The sequence below is a fragment of the Mustela putorius genome, unplaced genomic scaffold, assembly GCF_011764305.1.
Source record: "Mustela putorius furo isolate JIRA1106 unplaced genomic scaffold, ASM1176430v1.1 tig00000151_pilon_pilon_pilon, whole genome shotgun sequence".
Lineage (NCBI taxonomy): Eukaryota > Metazoa > Chordata > Mammalia > Carnivora > Mustelidae > Mustela > Mustela putorius.
In genome coordinates this window covers 17,293,563-17,307,001 of record NW_025421296.1, presented here as the reverse complement: position 1 = coordinate 17,307,001, position 13,439 = coordinate 17,293,563, and positions in this window count along the sequence as shown.

Below are 13,439 nucleotides of genomic sequence, written 5' to 3'. Positions count from 1 at the left end.
GGAATTACAGTATCATTGACAATATTCTCTGTGCTGTGCTTTTTAGTGACTTAGTTATTCCATAACTGGAGAACACTCCCTTTCACCCATTTTTCCCAATTCCACTAAAATCTGTATGGAAGCACAAAACATCCTGAATAGCCAAAGCAATCTTGAGAAAGAAGAACAAAGCTAGAGGCATCGTAATTCTGGATTTCAAGATGTACTACAAAGCCATAATAATCAAAACAATATGGTGTAGGCATAAAAATAGATACATAGATCAATGGAATGAAATAGCCCAGAAATAAACCTACAATTACATGGTCAATTGATCTATGACAGAATTGGCAAGAATATACAATGGAGTAAAGACAGTATTTTCAATAAATGGTGGGAAAACTGGACAGCCTCATGTTAAAAAAAAAAAAAGAAACTGAAAAACCCTTTATTTATTTGTATTTTATTTTATTTATTTTGTGGGGAGCGGCAGAGGGAGAGGAAGAGAAAATCTCAAGCAGGCTCCATGCCTAGCACAGAGCCCAACATGGAGCTTGATCTCACAACCTTGAGAAGATTCCCTGACCTGAAATCAAGAGTTGGATGCTTAAGCAATTTTGAGCCATCCAGGCTCCCCAAAACTGGTCCACCTTTTAACACCATGTGCAAAAATAAACTCAAAATAATTAAAGGTTTAAATGTGAGATCTGATATCTATCTTTTTATAACCAAACTCATAAGCACAACAATAAAAACTATTTATCTTTTGCTTTTATAATATGAATATTATAAATTAATTGTGACTTAAAATTGATATATGAACATGCTGTATTAAAAAAAAAAAAATACAGGGCACCTGGGTGGTTCAGTCAGTTAAGCCACCAACTGTTGATTTTCACTCAAGTCATGATCTCAGGATCATGGGATTGAGCCCTGTGTCAGGCTCCACACTTAGCAAGTAGTCTACTTGATTTTTCCCCTGTCCCTCTGTCCTTCCCCTCACTCTCTTTCTCTTTCTCTATCAAATAAATAAGTAAATCTTAAAAAAAAAATAAATGACAGATAAATCCAATGCCCCCTTGACAATCCTCCTAGTATAGAAAACATAACTTTCTAGAGGAAATAATGTTATATAGAATTTATTATATATTATATAGAGCTAATTGTATTTTACAGAATTCATTGTATATCGGGTATTCCTCTAACAAAGTTATAAGATGGGTGTATTATTATTTCCATTTTACAGATGAGAAAACTTATGCAGAGATAGTCTTTAATTTAGTATAGTCGATAGCTAGTATAAGTTCTAGGATTCAAATTCAAGGGGGGGAGAAAGGACATTAAAGGTTCCACACTGCCTTCTAATACAGTATCAATCCCTAAGGGCAATCACCATCCTGTTTTCTAGGAGTGTAGATTCTTTTGCCTATTTCCATCTATATTTTATATAATTCCTTAGTAAAAATTTATTTATACCTGGCATATTGACACTTTGGAATTCATTCATGTTCGCTGCCTATAGTTGTAGATCAGTCTTATTACTGTTTGCCATTATATGAATACATTTATACTCTATTCATCATTTAACTGGTGATGGGCATTTGGACACTTTAAAGTTTGGGCAATTATAATTAACACCACTATGAACATTCTCACATGCCTTTTGGTAAACATATGTATCAGTTTCTGTTGGGTATTTACTTAAGAATGGAATTCCTATATTAGACTAGAGAGTATATTCAGCTTTATTAGATACTGCCAACCATTTTTCTAAAGCATGTGGCCAATTTACACTCCCAGCAGTGGTAAATGAGAGTTCAATCCAGTATACACATTACAGAACTTGGAGAGTTTATAGTATACAGACCTAAAAGAAAGAAATGAACATTTCCCAGAGAATTTAATTTCTAGTTCTATGCATTATCTGAACACGACTTTATGTTAGCTCCTGAGGGAAAAGTGTGTCTGTAATTTTTGCATGAGGCAGACCCTCTGTAATACCACTTCCATATATTTTTACAGGATTGTGCTCTCTGAAATAGCCCTTGCACTTACAAAAATTGCATTTAATTTCTACACTTTAAAGAACACATTGACATACATTATAACAGGTGATTTTCAAAATAGGTTTTGATGTGCCAAAACTGCATAATAAATCGTGTGAAGAATGGAGGCACAGCAATCTCTACCTAAGACAACTTTAGTACATTGCCAGAGCAATCCCCTGATACTCCATCTAGTACCTGAACTTCTTACAATAATTTGAGAATGCAATAATTCCAATAATTAAGAAGTAGATAATACATTGAAAAGAAGGCAGTGACAAAAAAATAATAATCAAATAGGTCTATAAAAAACTAAAAAAACACAAAGAACAATGACGTGGATTATCCTGGTCAGTTTAAACATTACACATACTTTTGAACAATAAAATAATTTTTAAGGAATTTATTTAGATTTCTTAAAAAAGGTTATTTTTTACCTGGCAAAGGAAAAATGTATAAATACTGATATGTTTTTAGTTTTGAAGGCATTTGTAAAGTGAGATTAATTTACTTTTTTCTAAATAAAATGTAGCTTCACAAGGATGTGTGAATTATTTAATCATTTAGCAATCCAAAACTGTTGGATCACCCTTGAGAACTGTCTCTTAAAGACTAAATTAACTTAGATACAGATATTTCCCTGTTTATCATTTATCTTAAAATGAAAAGTTTATTTCTTTTAGTTATTTTCCTTGAGGGACAATTGACAATTGTCTATAAGAATCCTAAATCTAATATCTAAATCAAAATGGTAGCTGAAAGGGTGTTGAGTGAGAACTTTTGGTGATTTGGAGTATAGATATCAAGGATCTAAGGTTTTAAAAATCTAAAATGAATTGGAACATATTAAAAATATTTTTATTTATTTATTTGACACACAAGGAAGAGAGAGAGAGCATGAGCAGAAGGAACAGCAAGCAGAGGGAGAGGGAGAAGTAGGCTCCTTACTGAGCAACTGAATCCCAAGACCCCTGCTCCATCTCAGGACCCTCAGATCATGACCTGAGCTGAAGGCAGACACTTAATGGACTGAGCCACCCAGCCTCCCCTAAAGTGATTTGGAACATTTGAGCACCAAATAATTTGATTGTTTAGAAATTACAAATGTACCTCTGGATATTTGAAGACTAACAATTCAAAAAACAGAGTCTATAGAGAGAAAAGTCTTAAAGAATATATTTTTTAAAAATAATTCATTAATAAAGAAGCTCTGAAAAGTACTGCGCTGTTTCACCCCTAAATTTGTTTTTTAAAAGTTTTTTAAAAGAACATTGTCTCAGTCCATTAAAGGTCTGACTATTGATTTCAACTCAGGTCATGATCACAGTGTTGTGCGTTTGAACCCTACCTCAAGATCTGCGCTGTGGAGCCTGTTTGGGATTCTCTCTCTCTCTCTCTCTTCCTTTGTCCCTTCTCCTTCAGCCTCCACTCACTCTCTCTCTCTGAAAGAAAGAAAGAAAGAAAGAAAGAAAGAAAGAAAGAAAGAAAGAAATGTTTACTGAACATCTGCCATAAATACCAGAAACAATGAAAGGAACCTCCAGCCTGGATGCTCTGAGAAGGAGTTCTCCACCAGGGGCTGGATGTTTTAGTCAGAACAGTGTCCTGGGGCCTTTAAGTAATCATGAAAGCCTAGACCAGCTGGGGAGTCTTAAGTGACTATGGTCCCTATTGTGAACTAAAAACATGAAATGTTGCTAGGAATGAATCAGACTGGCTGAAACAAGATTATAGGATCTCCACATCCAACCTCAAAGCCTTCACCCTAGATCTGCATTAGACCAGTTAATGCAGTTAGAGTTTCTGAGATGTTTTCTAAAGCAATTGGTCTCACAATATTCAGTATTTTTCCAGACCTAAAACTGGGCATTAAATTTATTATTTTTTATTTCAATAGAGCATATATATTGACTGATGAATTTACAAACACTTCATGGAAACACACCTAAAAGATTCTTGAAAAAAAAAAAAAATCTCAGGGGATGCATACAGTGACATGCTGGATACTACTATAAAGTTGTCAAGCACATGTCTTCAGAATCCTCTCTGCACTGCTTCTTCCCCTTTAAGATAGCACTTTGTATTCTCATTTGTAGAATGTCTTTAAATAAATACACTATGGTGTTGGACCACAGATCAGCACTGAATCATGCTGAGTGTAGGATAATAACCTCACTCCATAAATGGGAATTAGTGGGACAAAAAAGCATAGGATAGCACACAGTTTGTGAGATAGAGCTTTTAATAGGCAATCTATAGAAATGTCAATAGACTCCTAGGAACTGAGGTTTTACTAGTTTTATTAGTGCTTGTTTAGTTCATAAAATTCTGAATGTTTAGATCTGGCAAGGACTTTCACCCTTACTTAGCCTCATCTCTATATAGGAATGCAAATGTTCTGAACATTCAAGGCCTTGTCCAAAGTCAATTGACTAGGAGAGAGTAAAAGGTGCTGTGTTGACTCTGCCTCAGGGGTCAGGTAAGACCAAACTTCTTAACAATGTACTTACTCAACTGAGCAGTGGAGAAATGAGTTACTACACCTGACCTGGTATCATACGTATCCTGCTATGAGAAATGAAAGCTGTAAGAAACCATACTGGTCATAATAATGATTAAAAATGTTTATGTCCAGATCATGTTCCATATGCTAATTATTATCTTAATTGACCCTTATGATTAAGAATGTCTAAGAAAGTTCATTTTTATAACAATTTTACAGATGAGAAAGTTGAGGGACAAAGGCATTAAGCAAGGCTTAATTGCACAGCTAACAAGAGGCAGAGCTGGGAACTGAGACTCCAATTCCTTTGTTCTAACTTGATGCACTATATATTAATGTTTTTTGGTTCTATCTGATAAAAATAAATAAAACATTCAAAGGGCATAAAATGGGAAGGGCTGTGTTAGGCTTAAAGAAACATCAGAAATAGAATGATATAATTTTAGCATTGTATGTGAAATTACTATTTTATATTCTAAACATTTAAGATAGTCTTTTGTATTAAACATGTTACAGAAATATGATAACATTGAATTGCTCTCACAAATGTTGCACTTCAAATCCCTGTAGATTTTTCCCACATAAATATGTCTAGAAACAAACTCTTAAGTTAGAAGCTATATTTCTTATATAATAGGAAATTTTTAAACTAGCTTTATTGAAATATAATTGAAATGTAATATTGTATAAGTTTAAGGTGTATAATAGGATGAATAGATGTATATATATACTAAAAGGATTATGACAATAAAGTTAGTTAACACATTCATCCCTACACATAATTAACTACTTTTGTGTATATGTGTGATGAGAACATTTAAGATTCACTTTCTTAGCAACTTTCAAGTATATAATACAGTATTGTTAGCTATAGCATTAACTATGTAAATGCTATACATTAGATCCCCAGAACTTATCCATCTTCTAACTGGAAGTTTGTACACTTTGACAAACTTTTCCCCATTTGCTCACTCCTTACCTCCTGGCAACCATCTTTCAACATTTTACTTCTCTTGAGTGGCTGCTTTTAGATTCCATATATAAGCAAGATCATACAATACTTGTCATTCTCTACCAGACTTATTTCACTTACCATAATGCCCTCGAGGTCCATCCATGTTGTTACAAATGACAATATTTCCTTCTTTTATATAGTTGAATAATATTCCAGTATATGTGTGTCAATATATGTCTCTTGATAGACTCCTTGTTTCAATGTCTTGGTTATAGTGACTAATACTACAATGTACATGGGAGTACAGATATCTTTTCAATATCATGATTTCATTTTTTTGTATATATACTTAGAAATGGGGATGCCAGATCACATGACATTTCTAGTATAAGTTTTTTGAGGAAATTCAATCTTGTTCTTTTTAGTGGCTGCTCTGATTTATATTCCCATCAACTGCCCCCTTTTCTCCCTTAACCTCACCAATACTAGTTATCTCTTTTTTTCTTAATTATAGTCATTCAACAATATGAGGGGATACCTTGTGGTGGTTGTGATTTTTATGCCCTGATGGTTAGTAATGTTGAGAATCCTTTCACAAACCTGTAGTTCATTTGTATGTTTTCTTTGCGAAAAAGTCTATTCAAGTACTCTGTCGGTTTTTTAACCACATTATTTGATTTCATGCTATTGAGTTGTAAGATTACCTATATATTTTGGATATTAACTTCTGATTTCTGATATTAACTTCTACTTTCCCAATACAGTATGTTGCCTCATTATTTCTTTAGCTATGCAGAAACTTTTAGGTTGACACAGTACCACTTGTTTATTTTTACTTTGGTCGCTTTTACATTTGATGTCATATACAAATAATTGTAGCCAAGGTCAATATCAAAGAGATTCTTCCCTGTTCTTTTCTAAAAGTTTTGCAGTTGCAGTTCTATGCTTAAGTCTTTTATCCATTTCAAGTTAATTTTTGAGAGTGTTATAAGAAAGGGGACCATTTTGGGGCCCCCTGGATGGCTCAATCTGTTAAGCATTTGACCCTTGATTTTGTCTCAGGTCATGATCTCCATGTTGTGAGATGGAGCCACACATTGGGCTCTCCACTTAAAATGGAGTCTACTTTATTTCTCTCTCTCTACCTTTCTCTTTGTCCCTCCTCCTGCTTTCTTTCTTTCTCTTAAATAAATAAATAAATATTTTTTTTCAGAAGGTAGAGATCCAATTTCATTCTTTTGCATGTAGTTGTCCAGTTATCATAACACCATTCACTAAAGAGATTATCTTATCCCCACTGAGTGTTTTTGGTTCCCACATTCAATACTTGCTGACTGTAATATGACTGGCTTTATTTCAGGGTTATTGATTCTATAGCATTGGTCTATATGTCAGTTTTTATGCCAGCACTGTTTACTATACTACTGATTACTGTAGTTTTATAATACAGTTTGAACAGGAAGTGTGAAGCCTCCAGCTTTGTTCTTTCTCAAGATTGCTTTGGCTATTTGGGGTCTTTAATGTTTCCATACAAATTTTAGGCTAGTTATTTTTTTTTTCTATTTCTATGAGAAATACTGTTGCAATTTTGATAAGACTTCCACTGAATCTGTATACTGATTAATAACATTAATTCATCCACGTCTATGGATATGGGCATTTTTCCATCTGTTTGTGTTTCTTTTCAATTTCTTTCACTTACGTCTTAGAGCTCCCAATGTACAGAACTTCCCCCCTCGGTTAAATTTATTATTAAGTACTTTATTCTTTTTCATACTATTATAAATGAAATTGTTTTGCTTATTTTTCTTTCACATATTTCATTGTAAATGTTTAGAAATCCAATGATTTTATATGTTGATCTTATATCCTGTCACATTACTGAATTTATTATTTCTAAAAGATTTGTTGTAATCTTTAGGATATTCCTTTTATAAAGTCATGTCATCTGAAAAAAATTTTATATTTTCTTTTCTGACATATGCTTTTTACTTATTTTTCTTACCTAATTGCTCTGGCTAGGACTTCTAGTACTATATTTAATAGGAATAAAGAGAATAAGCACCCATGTCTTCTTCCTGATTTTAGAGGAAAAACTTTCAAACTTGTGGAATATGATTTCAGCTATGGATTTGTCATATAGAACCCTTATGATGTTGAAATACACTCCTACTATACTCAATATATTGAGAATTTTTATCATAAAAGGATGTTGAATTTTGTCAAAAATTCCATATCTAATTGAGAGGATTATGGTTTTTATCATTTATTCTATTAATGTGATGTATAATATACACTGATTTGCATATTTGAACCATCTTTGCATCCCAGCAGAGATAAACTCCATTGATCATGGTGTATGATTCTTTAATGTGCTGCTGAATTTGGTTTGCTGAGAGTTTGAGATTTTTGAACCTATATTAATCCGGGGTACTGGCCTGTTGTTTTCTTTTCTTGTAGTGTTTTTATCTGGCTTAGTATTATGGTACCCTGGCCTCATAAAATGTTTCTGAGGGTGTTCCCTTCTATTTTTGGTAGAGCTTGAGAAAGATTGACATTAATGATTCTTTAAACATTTGGTAGTTTTCACTAGTAAAACCATCTGGTCCTGGGCTTTTCTGTGTTGGGAAGTTTCTGATTACTGCTTCTATCTCCATAGTTATTATTATTATGTTCAGACTTTCTATTTTTTCATGATTCAGTCTTTGTAGGTTGTACCAGTAATGTATCCACTTAATCTAAGTTGTCCAATTTGCTTGCATGTAATTATTCATAAGAATAATAAACTCATATGGTCCTTTGTATTTCTATGGTATCCTTTGTAATGTTTCCTCTTCAATTTTTAGATTCTGTTTATTTGTGTCCTCTCTGGTTTTATTTGGTTAGTCTCTCTAATGACTTGTCAATTTTGTATATCTTTTTGAAAAACTAATTTTTATTTTCATTAGTTTTTTCCTATAGAATTTCTGGATTCTAGTTCATTTATTTCTTCTCCAATCTTTATGGTTTTCTTCTTTCTACTAACTTTGGGCTTAGTTTGTTCTTTTTCTACTTCCTTGAGATATAAAATTGCATTTTTTTAAAGATTTTATTTATTTGACAGAGATCAAAAGTAGGCAGAGAGGCAGACAGAGAGAGAGAGGAGGAAGCAGGCTCCCTGCCCAGCAGAGAGCCCGATGCGGGACTCGATCCCAGGACCCTGAGATCATGACCTGAGCCGAAGGCAGCGGCTTAACCCACTGAGCCACCCAGGCGCCCCATAAAATTGTGTTGTTGATGTAAGATCTTTCTCTTTTCTTAATGTAGGCATTTACTACTATAAACTTCCCTCTTAGAACTTCTTTTGTTGTAGCCCATAAATTTTGGTATGTTGTATTCTCATTTTGCTTTGTTTCAAAACACTTTGTTGTAGTTTTGTTTTATTTTTTAGATTTCTTCTTTGGCCCATTGGCTGTATGTGATTTTTTCAGTTTTCTTCCTATTATTGATTTTTAGTTTCAAACCACTATGGTTAGAAAAGTTACTAAGTAAGATTTAAACTTTAATTTGTTAAGGCTTGCTTTGTGACTAACATAGTATCTATCCTTGAGAATGTCCCATGTGAACTTGAGAAGAATGTATATTCTGGTGCTGTTGAGTGAAATGTCTGTAAGGTCCATTTTTCTACAGTGTTATTAGGTCTGTTGTTTTCTTACTTTCTTTTTTTTTTTCCCTTGGGTGATGTATCCAATGTTGAAAATGGGATATTGAAAGTTTGTATTATTATTGTATTACTATTTATTGCTTCCTTCAGTTCTCTTAATCTTTGCTTTAAACATTTAGGAACCCTAATGATGGGTGCATATATATTTGTCATTGCTGTATCCTCTTGATGAATTGACCCCTTTGTCACTATATAATGATCATCTTTGTCTCGTGTCTCTGATTCTTACTAAAATTCTATTTTATTGGATAAAAAAATAACCACTTCTGCTTTCTTTTAGTTACCATTTTTTATTGTGTTATTATGTTAGTCACCATAAAATACATCATTAGTTTTTTGATGCAATGTTTCAAGATTCATTGTTTATGTACAACACCCAGAGCTCCATGCAACATGTGCCCTCCTTAATACCCACCACCAGGCTTCATTTGCATGGGATTTGTTTTTCCATCTTTTATTTCCAACCTATGTGGTTTGTTTGTTTGTTTGTTTGTTTTTTAATTTCTTTTCAGCATAACAATATTCATTGTTTTTGCACCACACCCAGTGCTCCATGCAATCCATGCCTTCTCTAATACCCACCACCTGGTCCCCCTAACCTCCCACCCCCCACCCCTTCAAAACCCTCAGATTATTGAATCTTGTTCTTTTATCTATCAAGGCACTTTGTCTTTTTATGGAGTTATCCACTTACTTTTATGAAGTTATCCATTTACTTTTGAAGTAATTATTGATAATTATTGATAAAAATAATTGATAAATATGGATAATTATTGATAAGTAGGACTTATTGTTTTCATTTTTTAATTGTTTTCTGACAGTTTTCTTTTAGCCTTTCTTACTGTGTTCCTTTCTGATTGATCTTTCCTTAACTTTTGTGTAATTATAATAGGTTTTTTTTCTTTCTGTCTATGAGTAGGCTTACATAAAATATCTTATAGAGATAATGGTTTGTATTAGGTTGATTTTAACTTTCATTTAATTGCATATAAAAACAAAACTTTGACTTTTCTTCCCTTCATATTTTGTGCTAGTGATCTTACACGTTACATCTTTTCATATAGTGCATCTGTTAACAAATTATTATAGCTATAATTATTTTAATATGATTGTTTCTTAACTTTTATGCTAGAGATACAATTGATTTATACAATACTATTACAACATTACAGTATTCTGAATTTGACTATATATATACATTTACCAGCGAGTTTTATGTTTTTATATGTTTCATGTAGTTACTTAGCATCATATCAACTTAGAGAAATCTCTTTAGTGTTTATTATAATGTGCAGTTAGTGGCTAACTTTTTTAGTTTTTGTTTGTATAGGAATATCTTTGTCTCTCATTTCTAAAGGTGAGCTTTATTGGGTGTACTACCCTTGGTTGACAGGTTTTGTTTTGTTTGTTTGTTTGTTTATCTTAATTTTCCTTTCAGTATTTTGCAAATACCATCCCACTCCCTCTGGCCAACAAGGTTTCTGCAGAGAAATCCACTGATAGCTTTATGGAAGTTCCCTTGATGAGTTGTTTTTCTACTGCTGCTTCAAAATGTTTCTTTCTTCTTTGACTCTTTGACAATTTGATTACATGTCTCTCAGAGCAATTTTCTTTGGGTTGATATTGCTAAAGTTTATATGGCCTTCCTGTACCTATATGTTCATATTTCTCCATGATTTATGAAGTATTGATCTATTACTTCTTTATATAATCTTTCTGCCCCTTTTCTCTCTCTTTTCCTCTGGTACTCCAATGACTTAAATGTTCACTTGCATGATGTTTTCCCATAATTCACATAATTGATCATTTTTCTTTACTCTTTTTCATTCATTTTTCTTTTTGTTTTTCTAATGGACTAATTTCAAATTACTTTTCTTGAGGTTTGTCTGTTTTTTTCTTCTGAATGATGAATTCTTTTGTTGAAGCTCTCTTTTGAATTTTTCAGACCTGTCATTGTATTCTTTAGTTTCAGGATTTCTGTTTGGTTCTTTTTTAAAGTCTCTAGTTTTTTATTAAATTTCTCAATTTGTTTATGCATTGTTTTTGTTTACTATTTTTGTTTACTGATTTTGTTTACTATTGCTTATGAAATACTTCTGATGAATAAATGAAGATTATACAGAAACAAACTAAAATCACTTTTTAAAAAAATTCTTTGTTTATGGTCTAGAAAAGACATTAAAATGACATCTTAAAAATCTAGTCAGTTGTAAATATTGGTGGTATGGCCATGGTATATTTTTCATATGTGAAAATATTTTTTAATATAAATGGAGGCATCACTGACAAATGCATCAAGACATTGGTTATAAACTGCAGCTGACCAAGATCAGATCACTAATTGCTAAATGTCTGTTTCATAAGTAGATGTTAAATAAAAGCAGACCAGGAGACAAAGCTTGGGCTTTCTCTGCATTGGGTTTCTTTTCTTTCTTTATTTTTCATTACTTTATTTTTTTTTCTTTTAACTGGCTGGTTACATCAGGATAGATAGAAATCTTTCAGATTGTTGATAGCCATTATCCAGGAATAACTGATTTTTTTGGATCCTTTTTCTATACCATGTGACTAAAAGAAGGACATGTACTTTTGAGATCAGGTCATAGTCTTTTTTATTGTCAGTTTCAGTCAAGGGCCAAAGAAAATGCATTTGAGGATGTATCACATCACTTTCTTGAAGCTCACCATGCATGAGGTACTGCTGCTCACAGAAGCCCCAATTTTATCATCTGTATCCCATCAGCAACACACCCACAGTAAGTGTCCTCAAACCAAAACAGCATAACATCATCCCTGTGCATCAGGTACAGAGGAGACATTGTAGAAGTAAGACCCCTTACTTAACTCTTCCAAAGACTTATAGTTGACAAGGTTGTTATCTCTAAAATTCCTGAGAAACATAAATATCAAACTCCCTTTCCCTTAATGCCTCATAGTAGCAGCACCAATAGAAAATCTCATGTAGATTCCAGTCACTGAAAAACATATTTTATCTTCATTTCCTAACAAATTTTATTCTCTTTTTAAGATACTTACTGCAATTTGCAGAGTGGCCTTTTGTAATTTCAGAGATCTTATTTGAGGCATTCATTATTCAACAATTTCTTTCTCTAATAAAAGAAACTATTTCCTAGTTTTGTCTTTAATTACTGTGTAGCTTACTCCATGCATGGCATGGCCTTAGGAAATAACTTGTATTTATCTCAAATGTCAGTGTTTAGTGAGAAGTATAATGTAGAAACTTATACTCTACACATTGAATTATAGTGCAAGATAATACAGTTTGCTGGTTTTGAACTAAAGGAAAGTATTTCTCTCTTTATCTCTTGATTTCTTATACAAGCAAGTATATAAACACATATATAAAAAATTAATGCATTAGTGAAATGATATAAAAATAGAAGACACTCAGAAATAGACAAAAACATGTATAGTCAACTAATTTTTGACCAAACACTAAAAAATTCAGTGAAGAAAAGATGATCTTTTCAACTGTGTTGAGCAATTAAACATCCATATGCACAAAAATAAAACTAGATCCAGACTTTACATTTTATAAAAAAATTAACTTGAAATGGATTTTAGATTTAAATGTGAAATTAAAAACCATATAACCAAAAACAAATTCATGACGATTTTGGATCTAACTAAAGCACATTCCGAAAAAGAAAAAAAAAATTTTAACAAAGTTAAAAGTTTTGAACTGTGAAAGTCACTGTCACCAGACAGAAAAGACAAGTCACTTACTGAGAGGAAATATTAGCAGATTACGTATCAAGGAAAGGACATGCATCTAAAATATAATAATAATGACAGTTACAATACAATAAGAAAATTTAAAAATCAATTAAAAAATGGGCTAAAGATCTGAATGTCTACCTATCAATGAAGATAGTTTAGATAGATGATAGATGGATAGGTAGATGATATATTAGATAGATGGTAGATAGATAGATAGATAACAAACAAATATAGAGAAGGATGCTTCGTGTAATTTATCATTAGGAAAATACAAATTAAAACAGTTTCAAGATGCCACTACAAACCTGTAAAAACAATTAAGTTTAAAAACACAAGACCAATTGCTGGTGAATATGTAGAAGAACAAAAACCCTCATTCTTTCCTGGTCAAAATCAAAATGGTACAGTCACTTTCAAAAATAATTTTAGACTTTCTTAAAAAGTTAAACATTGTCTTATTCTGTACTCAAAAAATGATACCAATAGGTATTTACTGCACAGATTGGAAAGTTT